Source organism: Pezoporus flaviventris, unplaced genomic scaffold (genome assembly GCF_033815535.1).
Source record: "Pezoporus flaviventris isolate CSIRO_AGI_PZ_B2104156 unplaced genomic scaffold, CSIRO_AGI_Pfla_v1 ptg000030l, whole genome shotgun sequence".
Classification (NCBI taxonomy): Eukaryota; Metazoa; Chordata; class Aves; order Psittaciformes; family Psittacidae; genus Pezoporus; species Pezoporus flaviventris.
Window position 1 is genome coordinate 8,648,168 of NW_026892578.1, and position 17,415 is coordinate 8,665,582.

At 35.9% G+C, this 17,415-nt stretch overlaps 1 protein-coding gene across 6 annotated transcripts in view; it reads right to left on the reverse strand.

Moving 5' to 3' along the window:
* NLGN4X (neuroligin 4 X-linked) overlaps positions 1 to 17,415 on the reverse strand; it is a 182,027-nt gene that overhangs the window by 136,353 nt on the left and 28,259 nt on the right. For 4 of the 6 annotated variants that reach the window (XM_061459849.1, XM_061459844.1, XM_061459848.1 and 1 more), the window contains exon 2: positions 11,449 to 11,532. The gene's annotated coding sequence lies outside the window, so the exon portion shown is untranslated. Of the gene's footprint in view, positions 1 to 11,448; positions 11,533 to 13,298; positions 13,440 to 15,587; positions 15,764 to 17,415 lie in introns of those variants that run through there. The other 2 variants (XM_061459845.1, XM_061459847.1) reach the window with 2 other exon arrangements.

The following is a 17,415-nucleotide window of genomic DNA, read 5'->3' on the forward strand; positions in this document are numbered from 1 at the left end:
TTGACACAAAACACATGTGTTGTGACTCCTTTGATGCAATGAGTACTACTTATAAATGACTTTTTAGCATGACCCATGAAACACTACTGACTCAATGACCAGGTGGAGACCAGTGATGAGTCGTATCCCTCAGCTGGAGAGGGACTTTATAAGGGCATGTACTGATAGGACAAGGGAGACTGGCTTTACAATGAAAAAGAGCAGATGTAGATAAAAGGAAGAACTTCTCCACTATGAGGACAGTGAGGCACTGGAAAGGTTGCCCAGAGCAGCTGTGGGTGCCCTATCCCTGGAACTGATCAAAGCCAGGTTGGATGGGGCTTTCAGCAACCTGGTTTAGTGCACTGGAAGTAGATGATCTTTTCAGGTCCCTTCCAACCTAAACCATTCTATGATTATCATATTTTTTAGCACACTCTAATTTTTCAGAGATTTCTCTTACTATGTAGCCCATACATATGGCAATACTCACACTGACTGTACTATAGAAAGAAAACAGGAGAAAGTAAGCAAATACACTAGCACCCTTCATAATGAGAAGTAACATTTACCAATATGATTTAATGACAAACCATTATGCGTCAGTATTTTTCCAAGACCTCTTATTCTTGTTCTCCCCTGCTTGAAAATGTGTCCTCTTAAAGTCTCTTCCACACTTTTCCTCTTTTGCACATGGCTTTCTCAGTCTCCTGTCTAATTCTCAAATACTTCTCAGAGTGCACACCACTAGCTTGTCCTGTTCTCCAAATCATAATTCTTTCCTATGGATCTTCTCCCTAGAAATTTGTTTCTAGCTTCCCTTTGTCTCTTTAAATACCTATGTAAGATATACAGAGAAAGACACATGCCCATCTATTCAACTGATGTCAAATTGATTTATTTGTTTTGTAAAGCATTTCTAGTATTCTCTCCCTGCATCCCCCAGACATCTTCTGGTTTTCCTTTTAGCATATGCATACAGGGCAATATTGCAGAAAAAACAGAACGGGTGACAATTTGCAGCTGTCAAGTTAACTAGGAAGAACTGATCTTTTTTTTCCTGCACTTGGTCAGCTGATTTAGGTCAGGATTGGAAAAAAAAAAACACCACAACAAACCAACGCACTTTGTCACATGGCAGGAGCTACAGCTTCCTGTGTGCTTCTATTATATCATCTTAAGAAATCTCACTAATAAACCAAGCAAAAATATCTACCACAAACTAATGCAGCCAATTAACAGGACAGATGGAGGTCAGGGGAGACAATTAAATCCCTTTGACAGAGGAGAAAATTATTCTACCTCATATTGGAGACATGTCAGTAATTCCTGTCTGATCTGACTTACACTTTTATTCTTCAGAATAATTCCTTACATAATGCCTTCTTTGGCATGAAACAGAAAGATCCATCATCTAAAGACCTTGTATATAATTGTTTATTTTTAAAGTGGTGGGAAGGGCAGTATGTTTTATCAGCAGTATTTTTACTGCTTTCTAGAACAAGAAAACTATTCTTTTTGCTTTAGGTTAGACTGCTACTAGGTTAGCTGCTACTCTCCTTGAAGTCTGCCCCTGGAAAGGATAACCATCACCTTGGCAAGTTGCTAACCACCTTCTTTTGGGAATTCAATTTTGCTTCCCATTTTGCATATTCCCATAGGAGGTAACCATTTAAGAGTCCTGATTCATTACTTTTCTGGCTCTGATTTCCTGGGATCTTGAAATCTTGTAACAATTTCAGCATATTTGCAACAATTATGTTTCCTAAATTTTTGCACCAAGATAGCTGTGTTTCTGGATGTCACATCTGCACTACTAATATTAAAAACTTTAAGCACTGTTTTCATATTCTGGCAATATTGATTACATATTTCACATTTTGAACAAAAAGGTCTGCAGTACTCTGAATTATTTCTTTTTTTTCCCTGATTTCCTACCTATACATTTCAAATGCTAAACCATAAACAACCATAGGTAAAAACTGTTCAGCTGAGGATTTAAATTAAATTCTCCATGAGATATTTTTTTACAAAAAGAAACTCTGCATCAGATGAATCCCAGACTGCTTTCAGCTACAGGTCATTTGGGAAAAAATAAAGTATGATGTTACAGTCCAGCACATCACAATCAGAAAAAGCATGAAAGTTCTGAAAACACTTCAATTACTTTTATTTTTTTAAATTAACTCACATCATACTGTGGTAGTATTTCAAAGTTAACAAGCTCATAATCCTGTGCCACTAGTACTACTCTAGTATTTAAGAGCACTAAGTCCACAATCTAAAAGACAACTAAACTGACAAGACAGGGATTTTTCTCACGATACCGCTGTGACTGCTCAGTTCCAGCTCCAACTTCCACAATGCAAATTCTAATGCATCAGTTTTCTTTTCCAAGCTCATCTGTTGAAAACTCTCATTACTTAATTTCTGCACTATCATTACAGCTTTGTCATTCAGATGCATGTCCTTTAATTAATTCTACTTCGACATTAATTTACAGTTTACACTGAAAATAGCATTTGAATTTCTTGTACCCTTATGTAGCTTATTATCTGTTCACACTTTTGACTTTAGCTCTGATGGCTTCTACATGTACAGAAAACAGATTCTTGTTCTGCCATTAGCTGAACTTTGAATTGTAGCCTCCCACCTTTGCACTCAATCGGCTGTATTTCACTAATACTTAATAATAAAATTTGAATTTAAAATTATTTCAGTACCCTCTAAAATATTTATTTCCAGTTAATTTGGTCAAGTGAAGTATATTTCTTGCAACCACCTTCCTTTAAACAGAACTGTAGCAACAACAGATGCTTTCATAGAACCACAGAATCAGAATAGTTAGGGTTGGAAAGGACCTTAAGATCCAACCCCCCTGCCATGGGCAAGGACACCTCACACGAAACCGTGCCACCCAAGGCCTTGTCCAACCTGCTCTTGAACACTGCCAGGGATGGAGCATTCACAACCTCCCTGGGCAACCCATTCCAGTGCCTCACCACCCTAACAGGAAAGAATTTCCTCCTTATATCCAATCCAAACTTCCCCTGTTTAAGTTTTAACCCGTTACCCCTTGTCCTGTCACTACAGTCCCTAATGAATAGTTTCTCCCCAGCATCCCTAAAGTCTGTAATTATCATCCATTTCAGTCTCTAATTATCCATCCTCTAGCTTTTCAAGCTACTGATCATCATTACACAAGCTTGTAATATAACCCTGTGGTTTTATTCCCCTCCTTTTTGATACTTCAAGGTAATGAAAGTGAAAGGCACATACAGCTATTTTAAATCCACTGGGAATAAAACTGAACTGCTCTTAAATGAAGACCAGGATCAAAGATTTGTTTTGGTTGGAAGAGAACTCCAGAGGCCATTTGGTCCCACCCCTGAAGACTGCTGCCCAGTACCACATCCAGACTGCTTTTGGTCATCTCCAAGGAGGGAGATTCCACAACAGTAGCTCCTGATGTTCACACACACGCAAAAGAAGACTCATATAATACATAAACACTGTTACTCAGATAAGTTACTATTTTCTTTAAAAGTAAATATATTGAAAACATTGGGACATATACAATAAATTGTATTTTTCACTCACAATTGGCGTATCATAACTACAAACAATATTCACATGAATATTTTCACTAACAATAGATTTCCAATCAATTTGTTAAATACACATTATCTTCTTACAAGAATTTAGTATCAGATGCTTATTAAAATAAAATGTGATTTAAACAAGCCAATCAACTATCATTCAAATGAAAAAGAATTGTAATTCCCCAAGGATAACTGGTGTTTTTAAAAGAAAATTATATAGAAATGCAGCATTTGAAATAAATCCTTTGAAAACTGAATTACAGTTAAATTAATTTATGATCAGTTTATGCTCGATGTGATTTTAATTAGCATGCACTGCAGAATACAAAAATTTCTTCAGAAATATTGTTATGTTTATAAGTTTTCCAATTTTAATAATTATCCTAATACATCTTCATAATTCTGTCAGAAGTCTTGAATTTGAGGGGGGAGGTGGCTGTTAATTCCTCATAATCAAGTACTTGGATCAGAATAACAATAATTTCATATGTACAGGTAACCTAATTCCCGCAAAGAATTTTGGCAATGTATACACACTCACCTTGCAAAAAGCATCCCAGTGGAAAAGGATGAGAATGCTATGTATAAATACAATGAACGTGTTTTTCTATGCAGTGAAAATTAAGTGGTTACATTAATTGGAAATCAGCTATAGGAATAATTATATTTCTCATTACAAAGTAGGCATGCTTTATTTGCCTACTAATGTGTTATAACTGGCAGCTCTTTCCATCCTTTTATTGGATTTCCATTTCAGGTCATTCTACATGTATATCTTTTTTGGAAAGATGAATGACAAATGGGAAAAGAGTTATTTTTTAACACTTTACACAAAGCTTTTAATATTTTACATTGAAAAATATAGTTAAATAGAAATAGCTACAATGAAAGGAGGGAATTGAGATTATTGAAACACTTGGTCATGAAATATTACTAAATTATGGTCTTTGCAAGGACTCTTGTACTAAAACTTTACATGCAAAAGACATTAAACCTCAAGGCTGTCTACTAGCAGTCCAAATATGTGTCTTCTAGTCTAACATCCTCTTTTGGTAACATTATGTAAAAGTAGACTAACTCAGCATAAAAGTTTGATTGCTCATCATTCATAGATAATTTTGAAGGATTTGCATCTCATTTTTATGAACTGAGTTCATGACATGTCTACCCATAAGACGAGTCAGTGTTATGACACAGCATAGGAAAGATCACCTATGTACCTTTAACACAAAGAACAAAGCCTCAAATGATGAAAGCAACACAAATTTTCAGGACAATTAACTCCACTGGCTGCAAACTAAATTAGAATTAAATGCATGACTTTGTTCCAGATAAAAGAGCTTTTTTTCCACCATGGAGAGGCAAAGCACGATTTTAATAGGGATTTGGTTGCAGATTATTAATTTCTTACAGTAACAAAAATTGCAGATTTTTAAGATTATAGCTAAGCACCAATTTTGTCAGTTATTTGCAAAAGTCATACTAAAACATAAATAATTAAGCTGGTTTTGCTAACATTCTGTGAATAGTTGTGTAAGCTTTAAATCCATGTTGATGCTGTGAGCACAGGCAAATCTCCATAACTATTACTGAAGTTGCACCAGACAAAAAAGATAATACTATTAGTTCATAGCTGTTCGAAAGAAGTAGAGGCTATAATGCCTGAAAACAGACAGAATCTATATTTTACCTGACCTGAGTAGTTTCACCTACACACAAATAATTCTGGACTTTTCTTCAAATAGTGGATAACAGTATTACCGTATTTGTGTTGTTTCCTTTCTTTCACTTTTTCTTTGGGAAAGAACAATGGAATGCAAAGCAGTACATATGAAAGAAGATGTACTAATTAATGAAATTTGTAGAAAGTGTATTTTAGATACTTTCAGCTTCCATATTTAAGATTCTATAAAATCACGCTATATGTATGTATTTTGTGAACAATGTAAATGAAAAATCAAAACAAAATCCTGCTCTACAGTGTACAATACCAGATATGTGGGTCTAAATCGGCATGCAGTTAAAGCTAAATGTATTTCACATTCACATAAACAAACAAGCAAATACATTTGCCTTCAGAATGAAATAGTCATTTTCAGTCCAAAGACATTTCTACAAGCAATTTGGCTTCCTGCTGGCAAAAGCATTTTATTTTTTTATTTTGAAAAAGAAAGAAACATGCCATCATCTTCCCTAGTCACTCAACAGCTGTATCAATTTGTTTTCACAGCAGTGATTAGCATAATTGCAGTGGATTGCTTGCATTTGGCACAGAATATAAATAATTCAGTATTTTTCATCATTAAAGAGCTAGAGAATGATAATATCAGGTTGGAAAAAACCTTTAAGACCATTGAGCCCAACCATAAACTAACACCCACCTCACTACAACCTCCTTTCAGGTAGCTGCAGAGAACAAGGTCTCCATGAGCCTCCTTATCTCCAGTCTGAGGAAGCCCAGCTCCCTCAGCTACTCCTCGTAAGACATACTCTAGATCCTTTACCAGCTTCATTGCTCTTCTTTAGACACTGTGATACAAATTTTCCCCAAGCTATGCAATACTAGGATATTTAAGAATACTTAAGTCAACTTCTCAGAAACAAAACCCAGGCTATTTTGCTTTCCTCCAGCCTTATCTACAACACCAGCATTCACAAATTCATTCCCAGAAGTACATAAAAACTGTGTCTTATTTTGTCAGCATTCATTTCATCTATAAGACCTCTGCTTCCCATGAGATGCACTTCTAGAAGATTGTGGTTAAATCCAAAAAATCCTGAGTATGGACCACAAATTCAGAATGGTATTCAAATAGTCTACATGTGACTTACTAGTTAACCTCAGAAGTGCATAAATTCTTTTGCATTCTAATGCTCTCTGAGGTCTAGAGCTACAGGAATTTCCAGGTAAACTTTCAGATGTAACACTCAAAATACCTGTAAATATTCTAGGCACCCGAAAAGCTCACTGAAACCACATTTTTCTCTAGAAACACAAAAATACACTTCTGTACCTGCCCAGACATCCAGTATCTCACATGTTTGTTCTCAGGTCAAAAGCTAGAGGCAATTTTCAGTTCTGGGGAGTAGACAACTACTTTTTTTGCTAAATGTAGTCTAACTGGTGAGCTAGATGTCTATCAAATCAATACAATCTAGACATTTTACTTAAAGCAATCTAGAAACATATCTATCTAGAAGGCTAGCAGATATGACATAGTACTTAAAGAGATACCCAGACCCTCTGCAGTGCTGGAATTTTTATTCCTAAAACTATACTAGAAACTGTTTTTAAGAACCCAAATTTCTCTCAAGGAACTGAAAATCTTAATTCTCCTGATCTGCTGTTTGATAAATAACGTTGCACTGTGAGTAGCATACACATCCATGAAATTAGCTGAAAATAGCCAAAATAAGAGCATTATTCAAAAAGATTTCATCTCTATATAATTCCTTAAAAAATCAAACAAAATAAAAATACCTTTGTGATTCTATCACTATCGATTTCCCACTTATTTTGTCCCCAAATTCGAGTTCCAATGCCAAGCTACCTATAATGCTATACATGTTTTAAAACTAATCAGTTACGTATGTACTAATATTGGGGATCATCATGACCCAGGTGCAAGACCTTGCACTTGTCCTTGTTCAACTTCATGAGGTTTTTATGATCTCACTTCTCAAACCTGTCAAGGTTCCCCCACATGGCATCCCTTCCCTCAAGCAAATGACCTGTACCACTCATCTTGGTGTCTGATCACAATGGTGTTTGCCATCCACAGACTGGTTTCCACCAGTAATGAGTGTAGCCCTTAGTTTAGTGTTCTATATTATAACCTGTAATAAAAAAAAAGATTACAGGATACGGTTGTCTCCTAGAAGCTTGAGTTCATGATCCCAGAATCATCTTCTGCCAGCTGTTTCTAGAAGCAATATAAACTGCAGTGTGCAGAGCTCAAATTAAGTCATGGGACTCCAGGAGGATTCAAGATCGTGCTATTACACAGCACTCCTCCTTTTATGTAAATACCAAGGAAGGTGGCTGCTCAATGGCTGATGGGAAAGTAAAGGAATACTTAGTAAAAGATAAGGATGGTCTTCCCCTGCCATACTGCTGAGCTATCCAAATAAATAAAACTTATTACAGTCTTCCGCCTAGTAATGAAGATGAGGTGTATTTTCAACCTTGATAGGATGAGGACAACTCGATTTCATTTACAATACAACTAGTATTCATTTACACTGCAAGCTTATGTTTAAAAGCTTTATTGTTTTTCTTGGATAAAATAACACTGATTTTTGAACTTTTTTTTTTTTAAAGTTCCCTGTAGAAACTAGTATGACCCTGCTATTATTGTTCAGTACTGTAGATTTGAATTATGAGTCACAGTGATAAAACATTTTCAAGTTCAAGCATTGCAGAGTAGTAAAATTTGCACTCCACTTCTTTGAACTGAACATGACTCAACTTCAAAAAACACCTCTAATCAATCAGACGACCTCCCCATGCAAAACAGTGTGATTATTTCCTATTTCACTTTCACTTGCTTGCTCACGATGTTATGATTCAGTGAACTTCTGTTAACCATCCAGTTTGAAGAATGTTCAAATTACACAATTTTGACAGTTTTTCATTACTGTTCTAGAATGCTTCATGTAATATAATCTTCAGATTAATTTCCTAAAAATCAGTGGTATTTCTGCAATTGTTACTGGGGGAGAGGAACCTCAATCCATCCCACTCCTACTAGTCTGATGCTGGTGCCAGCACGAGATGCCCAGAGCCTGGAGAGGGGTCACAGGTCAGCAGAAGCACACCTGAGCAGCAGCACAAATGAATTCCAGCCACTCCAGCCAGTAATGGCTTCATCAGGGGCCAACTTAAATGCCTCTACGCAAATGCACATAGGATGGGAAATGAACAAAAGGAGTTAGAGACATGCATATGCCTTCTGGGCTATGATCTTACTGGCATCATGGAGACATGGAGGGATGGCTCCTATGACTGGAGTGTTGGATCGGAAAGATACAAGCTCTTCAGTAAGGACAGGCAGCGGACATGAGGTGTCCATTTAATTGACGGAATCCCATGCTAAAATTATGCTAATGCTTCACCAAGACAGAAAAAATGTGGGGAGTATTTTTTTTTTTTTCATCTAAGAGTGTAAAACACAGTGAGAAGCCAAAAAGAAATCTAGAAATAAGAGCTGAAGGCATTGCTTAACCAGAGGTTGCACTGCTCAGCTGACTCCACTTCCATTTGCAGTCATAAACCCTGACAACAGGAGGCAAAGCAAAGACTCTGATCTACAACACTGAATCCCAAGAGCTGAAAAGTAGGCTGAGAAGAGCTGACAGCTCAAAGAATATGAGTTATATTGTGCCCTGATTTCTTCAGAGAATTAAGAGCTGATCTGTTTCCTAAAACTCCCAAGACTAGAGCTGCAACGATTTATTCTTGCTTTCTAATATGAAGGCTTTTTTATTCCCTCACATTTTTTATCATAAATGATACAAGACAGAAGGCCTGATTAGAGTCTGAGAACAAGATCAAGAATCTGACAGTATGTGGCTACATCAAAGAAGCTAAATAGCACCTCACAGACTACCACAGGGCTCCATATGACCACTCAGCTGTCAGGTTGGGATTTTAGAATGAAATCTCACCATTTAAACTAGCTTACACCTGTGATGCAAGATGAAAATCTGAGAACAAAGCATGGGCCATTTGTTTATTTTTCATTACTGTTACTATATTGTGTATTGCCAGCAAGCACTTTTTGCATACTCTATAAATTGCAGTTTTCTCTTCAGAGAAAACATTAGTGGATGTTGAAGAATTTTAGCTGCAGGTGTGGATAAGAATGACAGCAAGAAAAAAAGTAAAAGTGATCAATGTGTGGGGATTTCTTTCGATATCTCTCTTAAATACAAGAGCACAATATAGCAAAATCTGCCCAAGCTATTCTATCTATCTGAACCAACTGTACCTATTTGAACCAATGTTGGTAATTATACACACTCTCACGGTTCTTCCATTCACCCAAATGCATTCCTGTTGTCCACATATTTGGCTTGGGTTGTGTATTTTCCTGAAAGCCTTCAGATCTATTCTGATCTGTCTCCTGAAAAACTTTTCATAGGAATATAACCTTGTTCTAGACAAAATAGCAAATATCTTCACAAATATTGCCATATTTCTGTTCATGTATTTTTGAGTACCTTCCAGCTGGCAGTGGAACGTGTGTATTTGTGGCTTACATATACTTCAGAAAAGTAACCAGCAGAGAAGCTGAAATAAATTTGTCTCAAGACTTACAACTTCATTTTCTAGTCTTCTGCTTTTTTAACATATAGTCCAATTATCACTTCACAGGAACAAGAAGATTTTCAAAAGGCACAGCTGGCTTCTGATGTCCATGAACTTGCAGCAGGAATTAAAAGACAGACATCAATATACTCTACCACACTTCTCTGGTTTAATGTTGTTTGCTTCCCTTTCTTCTCCTTCTCCCTGAATCTCCCTCAGTGCATTATGAAGAACAAACAAAATGCTGAGAAAACAGTGAAAACTAAAATCACACCATCACTCAGTTTACCCTTCACACCCCTCCCCAGAACTGTATTTTATCTCAGTGTGCTGTGAGATCTTGAAATAAGACTTTCCCTTCTTGGGACATGGCTGTGGCTAATTCTAGTGCAAGACAATGTAAATCTAACACAAATTATTAGTTCCAAAGTAATTAAGTGATTATTTTAACTTTGATTTCAGCTTTGTATACTTTATATCAGCCTTGTTTACTTCATATCAATTACTCTTTTTCCTGAAAAAAAGTATCATGAGTTTTCTGAAGAGAGTACATAGCTATAGCTTAGGTGCATTCATGCATTATGTGTACTATTCACTATAGTAACTCATAAGAGCTCAGCTATGATAATGGATCAGCATGGATGCTAAACTGTTAAACAGGATCCTGTTTATAAAGCAGGTTTTATTCAATTACATTTAAATTGCTACAAATTGGAATAAACATGGTTCAGTGATGTAAAAGTCACAGGAGTTTTCAAAGCTGTTATTCTCTCTGATTTTTACACTTCGCATAATGGTACCCTCAGATCTCATAACTAACCTGTCATACTTCAAATTATTGCTTATTCAAAACTTTATTATCATATATTACTATTCCTTCTCCTTGAATTTAGGACTCAATGATTACACTGAATTGAAATGTAATTATACTGCATCTAGCACAATGGTTACAGAACAAGTCACATCTGCTTCAAAGTTCATAGATCATACAGAGTGAGAAGGAAGAACTATGCAACAGCAAAACTTTTCTAGTCATTTCTACATGTCTTTCCCTTTTCATTAATCAATGTGTCAGGCACAGTATGAAAGAATGGCAATTACATTAATCTGTTTTATAAATGGGATATATTCTATACATAGATTTCTAAACTAAAGCCTTGTCACATATTTTTGCAAACTGAAAGACCATCAGCTCTATCTGACGCAGTGCAGCCTGGAAACCCCAAGCCTTACGGAGAAGCAGTGTCACAATAGCCGGGTTTAATCCCATGTCATTTAACTACAAACTGATTCATATCAGTATTTACAGAGCTGAGAAATAATAACAATTCATGCTTATCATGAATAAACACGTAAAAAGCACTAATGTTCAGCAAGGATTGTATTCCATGTCTCATTATATAAACATATGCTAAACAGGCATTTTAACTGGAAGTATATATTGCAAAGATGTATTTCAAACATTTAAGAACAACAGCAGCAGAGACTTGTTCTCATTTCTTTTATATTAATTTTTACAGCAGACAGAATTGCTCTGAACATAGTGCAAGTACTTACCACTGTGTTGTATTTTTGAGAAGGCTTCAGAATTCTCCCATAAGAGGCAGCATGATGTCATTTTACTTACAGCAGAAGTTTTTCCTGTTAGGAAAAAATACATAGTGCTCTTCAGTAAATGAATGGGAAAAAAGGCATGCTTGTAAGTCACACATGGTGAAAAAAGTGACTTATTAATCAGCTGTAATGCTGTTTTTCAAGAATAAAAAAAGGAAAATCATAACACTGATACCCAGAGAATAAATACATTGATCATATTGCACTGACTTCTGTCATAAAAAAAATATTAGCAATATTTTTAGTTTGCAGATTGATCACTACTACAAAACCAGAATTCTCTTATAGCTATATACCACAAAAATATACATTTGGGGACAGGAGGGGGACGGGAGGGGGATGGGACCTAAAGCAAGCACTTAAAAGAAGAAAAAAAAAACCCCACTGCAAATCCTTGGGTTTTAAATATTTATGTAAACATGTATTACAAATATTCAAATATAAAAGACATGAATTCAAATATATGAAAATATAAATATTCCATTTTTAAAGCCATTTGACTATTATTTTTTCTTTCTTATGGGTAATTCAAAACTGTAGTCAATTCTTCAAATGACATTTCAATGATAGGCTATTTGCCAATCTTCTATCCATTTTAGATAGACTATTTAGATAGGCTGAATAGCAGTATTTACCAATAGTCTCTACTGTCAGAACTATCTTGAGACACTGCAACTTAAAACTCAAACCTTAATATTGTTAAGAAAGTTATTTCAGGTAATTTGCTTAGGTTCCAAGACTGTATTAGCTGAAATACTTCTCTTCCCTCAAAGGCCTGCAGAGTTGATTTTACTGCATTCATAGCTACACACATTTTGCAGGGGAATTCATGCACAGACTGTGTGTTTGTTTCTGTATCTCTCTTAAAGTACCAAGGCACTTCGTATAATTTAGTCTTATTTTCAATAAATTAATCATCACAAAGAAGCACTTTGTGTGCAAAATACCATTTCAAAAATAATTACAGGAGCAAGGGTGAGGCAGTCAAGTATTCCTATTAGCTTGCTAATATGTCAAGCAACCTCAACTTCTGAAAAATCACACAATGCATTTGGTCACAGCATAGTGCCTATTAACACTATAGAAACACTTCTGCAATAAATTGGCAAGCATGTTCCACAAACTTATATGGCTTTCAGGGTCCATCAGCACCTTACTCATCAGCAGGAACAGACATGACTTCCAGGTAACAGATGAAGTATGGACTATCATCACAAACAATGTATCTATACATACACATGCATACAAACACATTCTCTCTGTGTATGCATGTATCCTGTATATTAAGAAATTAACCAGGTTTTAGCAATAAGAATCCTAAGAAGCATGGCAGTGGGTTTCCGTATTATATTTCAGAAACTTTTCTCATACTATTTAAAGAAAAATCATCAGATTTTAGCCTTTGATTTTGACCAAAATCAATATAAAATTGTTTACTATAATGGTGTAACTTACTTGCTACTGGCAGATCCTGAAATTTTAATCACAATGAATGACTTTCTCATTAATGTTTTTACTCACTAGGGCAAAACCACTACCTGTAAGTGCAATTCATCCCAACAACTGCACAGTCCTCAATTCTGTGTAAAGTCTGTGATTATAAACTGGAAATAAATACCAGGAAATGCGTATCTGAATGCATGTCTTAAACATACAAGTTCAGGAATATGGAAGCAAAGCAAAATTCCTTATGAATAAGGAATGTGTGAAACACTCTAGATAAACTGTGAGAGTGTCCATCTGGACACTTGCTGCAGGGGAAGCCTGGCAACACTACAACTTTTCATACACACCCGTTGAGGAATCAGATGTTTAAGTGTAGGGCAATCTTTACTCCAAGCTACAATAATGTCTTAAATCTCTCCACATGACAGTGGCACTTTTACTGGAGATTTCACTGCTCATGTAGACTTTGACAGCCATTCCCATTCTCCAACAGTGATTAAACCTAGGATATAAGAAATAAGGAAGGATTTAAGGAATGGCTGGACAGTGAAAATCCACTAAGGCTAATACAGCTTCTCTTCTGTTATTTTAAACTTGCACTTCTTTATTTCGGTAGCCTTTATAACTTAATTCTTTCTACAGGAACAGAATAAGACTCATCTTGGCTTTACTGATAAAGATGGGGATTGCATATACTGTCTCTCCACAGCACCAAAATAGTATCCACCTTTAAAGCATAAAAATTAATTAAGAAAGTGCTATTTGTGAACTGTGTTTTCCAAGTTTATCTTTTCACATATCTATTTATCCCTTTCACCTTTGGTTTGTCATATGGATGTTCCAATTATCCTTTCCAAACTGATTTTATTTATGGATGACTAGATTATAGTTTAGACTGTAAATATTCTAGTAAACCACACTGTCTTGTACATTTCCACGTTGTGTTTAGACTTTCTCTCTGTAATAATCAGTTATCCTCTGAAGAAAAAAACAACAACAAAAAAAAAACAACTGCAAATACAGCACTCCCTTGTATCAGGAAGGCACACATGTTAAAAGACTAACAGTCAAATTCTAAGACAAAATATAGATGTTGCCTACATATATATTATGTCATTTTATCTCCATATAAATGACAACCGATTTCCTCATAATTGTAAAGTATTATTAAAATATTAAGGGAATCTGGCAGTCCTTCTAAGCATATTTCCCTGAAGCTTAAAACATATTTTCTCACCAGTCCAGGCTCATATGTAATTTGAATCTTACAGTGTTATGATGATCCTAGTTCTAAGTTACTCAGTTTAAGCTTACTCAATTGACTCATTTCACAGAATTACCACAACAGTCTCTTAATTTATGGGTGATAAAACAACAAGCAACTAATACGGACACACTTATCTTAGTCTTTACCTGAGAAATAAGATCTGTCTCATAGATGTTTTGTTTCAAACTTGATGACCTACTCTTTCCAACTATCGCCTCTGACAGCTCTTGTCAATACCCAGATATAGGCTGAAAATATTTGTTTATTCTTTGATGCTCAATTTTATTCATCACAATGACTGGGTTATTTTAATTAACTTCAATTTAGGCAGACAGGTTCATTAAGTCTCTCTGAGAAAACGTGCCCTTTTAAATGCAAACTTAGCATCTTTAAATCTGCATCTTTTACAGTGTTTACATTCTTTTCCCCACTGATTCAGTTTCATATCAAGTTCTTTCTTCGGAATATTTTAATAATAAGCCCTCCCCAATGCTAAATTCAAGAATTTCATACTCAGCAACATGTTCAGTAGCAAAAAAATTTTCAAAACTTTTGAACTATAAATAGAAAATCACTCATTAAACAGCGGATAAATGTATTTGGGCAGTTTTATGATGCTCTCTCAGCATCAATAGCCCAGAAGGCAGAACATCAGATAAGGAGATGATGCTATTTCAACTTAATTGCCAGGACAGTTTGGGAGGAGGTGCACCTTAAGAAGACAAAAGCCAGCTACAGGTAGATCCCACAGCAGGAAATGGACAAAGCCCAACTAGAGGAGTATCACAGATGCACAAATGAAATCAACTTTCTCCTTAATTTAGGTATTTGAAAACTAACTAACTAAACCTGACCTCAGGCTTCCTTTGCATTTAGTGGGAAAAAAAATAGGCATCCCAAACTGTAGAAGGCTTATACATCTCCATGAGACAAATACTGTGGGTTTTAAGTAAGAAATCAAACAACCCACTCTTCACATATACCAACTGAGGTTATGTTGACTTACAAATAGCTAAGAAATGAGTGGTGGTATCTTACCTTCTTTACATAAAGCAAATGTAAGTAAGTATCAAACAAGCAAAGGCAGTAAAATGTAACTTCTCTGATAAATGTACAGTAACTCTTTCTTTGCCTACAGGTAGGGAATTCACCAACATGAAAAATCTCCCATTTTGAAGACACATTTTTCAACTTTAATCAAAAACAGCACACCAGAAGACAGAAAACCTCTCATCCACACACTCCCTCTAAATGTATATTTTCCAAGTGTTATTCCTTGTGTTGATTCTTTCTCCCTCTGACATAGTAGTCTCCTCAAGATTTCCTGCTCATTTCTTTCTGCTTTAAATAGGTAAACCTATGAACCTACTTCTACCTTTGGTCTTGATTCCTCCCTGTCCCATAAGGATCCATTTGTGGTAGCATACTCAGAGAAATGAGGAAAAAGAGACTGACACTCTTCTGAAGTCAGAGGTGAGGCACTGTGTTCTCAGCCACAATTAACTAAAATATCCAAGAGAACAGGTGGGTGGCTTCACAAAGAAACTACAAGAAAAAGAACGAATAAGAATGTATGACTCTGGCAAGGTCTGCAAGGTCAGGCAAAACTGTGAGCAGGGCCCAGAGATGAGTGGAGAAAGTAGTCAGAACATCCCAACACAAATGACAACCAGAGACTGCTCTTCAGAGAAAACAGGCTTCTACCAAACATACAACTGCAGAAGCAGAAGAATGATAACACAGAAACAGAAAGGCTGAGGCCATCTCCACAGGACGCAGACCAAGGAAGAGGAATGAAGCTGTAATGCATGATGGCAGCTAGGATCAAGTGATGTGAATCTGAAGGAGTCCCTATTTTTACTAACATCTGGAAAATCTTCTTGCCTTGGACAGTATTTAGATACGAATCTTTGCTAACAGGACTGGCAAAACACAAGTGAGTTTCTTATGTGGTCCACATAAGAACCACTGTGAAGTACTTGTCAAAACAAAGGTATCATGTGTGATGCAGCAGATAAAAATTTTATCTTCAGATGAATGATGGTAAATTTTTGAATAGCATATAATACACATTTCATTAGAAAATTTATTTTTGTAACACCAAAAAATGGAAATCTAAAGGATGAAAGGATTACAATATGAGTACAGCAAGATTCCAAACAAACCTAATAATTAATGCTGTAAGTCAGAAATCTGAAAAGCTCCAGAAATAAAAAAAAAAAAAAATTGCTGAGGGGGAAAAACAAAACGAAAAATTACACAAACAAATCCAAAATCCCCCCTCAAAAAAAAAAAACATCAAACAACCCCAACAAAAAAAATGCCAAAAAAAAAAGAAAAAAATTAAAAAAAATACAAACAAAAAAACCCAGACTGAAAACAAAAGGGTTAGACTCAGTTTCAACCACAGCACAACAAAAGAAACCTTCTGAAGAAATTGCAAACTGCTATGAGAAGTCAGGAAGAATTAAACTCATGAAGTCTGAGCTCGAAACAGCAACACACACAAGAGAAATGCTGATAATGCAGAAGTGAGTGATTTGCCATGTTAAGAAATTCTGAAGGGTAAACGGAATGACAAATCCCCTCAAGGAACTTCAGGCCAGTAAGTAACAATGCCAACAAACCATGTAGAATATGACATAGTAAAAATGAAGTACATAAGAAAGGCTAAATCTAAGGTCAAAGAGAAGAGGAGAGAATGCTGACCCGGTTTCAAAGAAAAGGTTGATTCTCAAGTCAGGGATAAGAGAAAGGCCAAGCCTGAGATTAAGGAGGAGGATGAAAAGGAGGACAAGATACAGCTAAAGGAGAAAGACAGCAGAAAGGGGATGGGAAAAGAACAATCTGAGATTAAAAAAAAAAAAAAGAAAAAGATTAAGGACAAAGTCAAAGGAACAGAATCCAAAGACAGCTTCAAGACCATGCTGAGACATACTGAAATTAAAGATCAGTTAGGAACAGCAAGAGCTCCACATAATTACCCTCAAGCCTGCCAAGGTACAGCATTCAAAGACTGTAGATAGGGAATCAGAAGAATGGAAGACAGAATAATCCACCCAGTGGCATGAAGTTCAGATCATCTATTCAATCCTTACTTCAAGTACACAGTTAAGTCTCCCTGGGCCTTCTAATATTATTTACTTGTTTCTGAAACTAACAGCAAAAAAATGTACCAAAGGGCACTTAAACAGCTA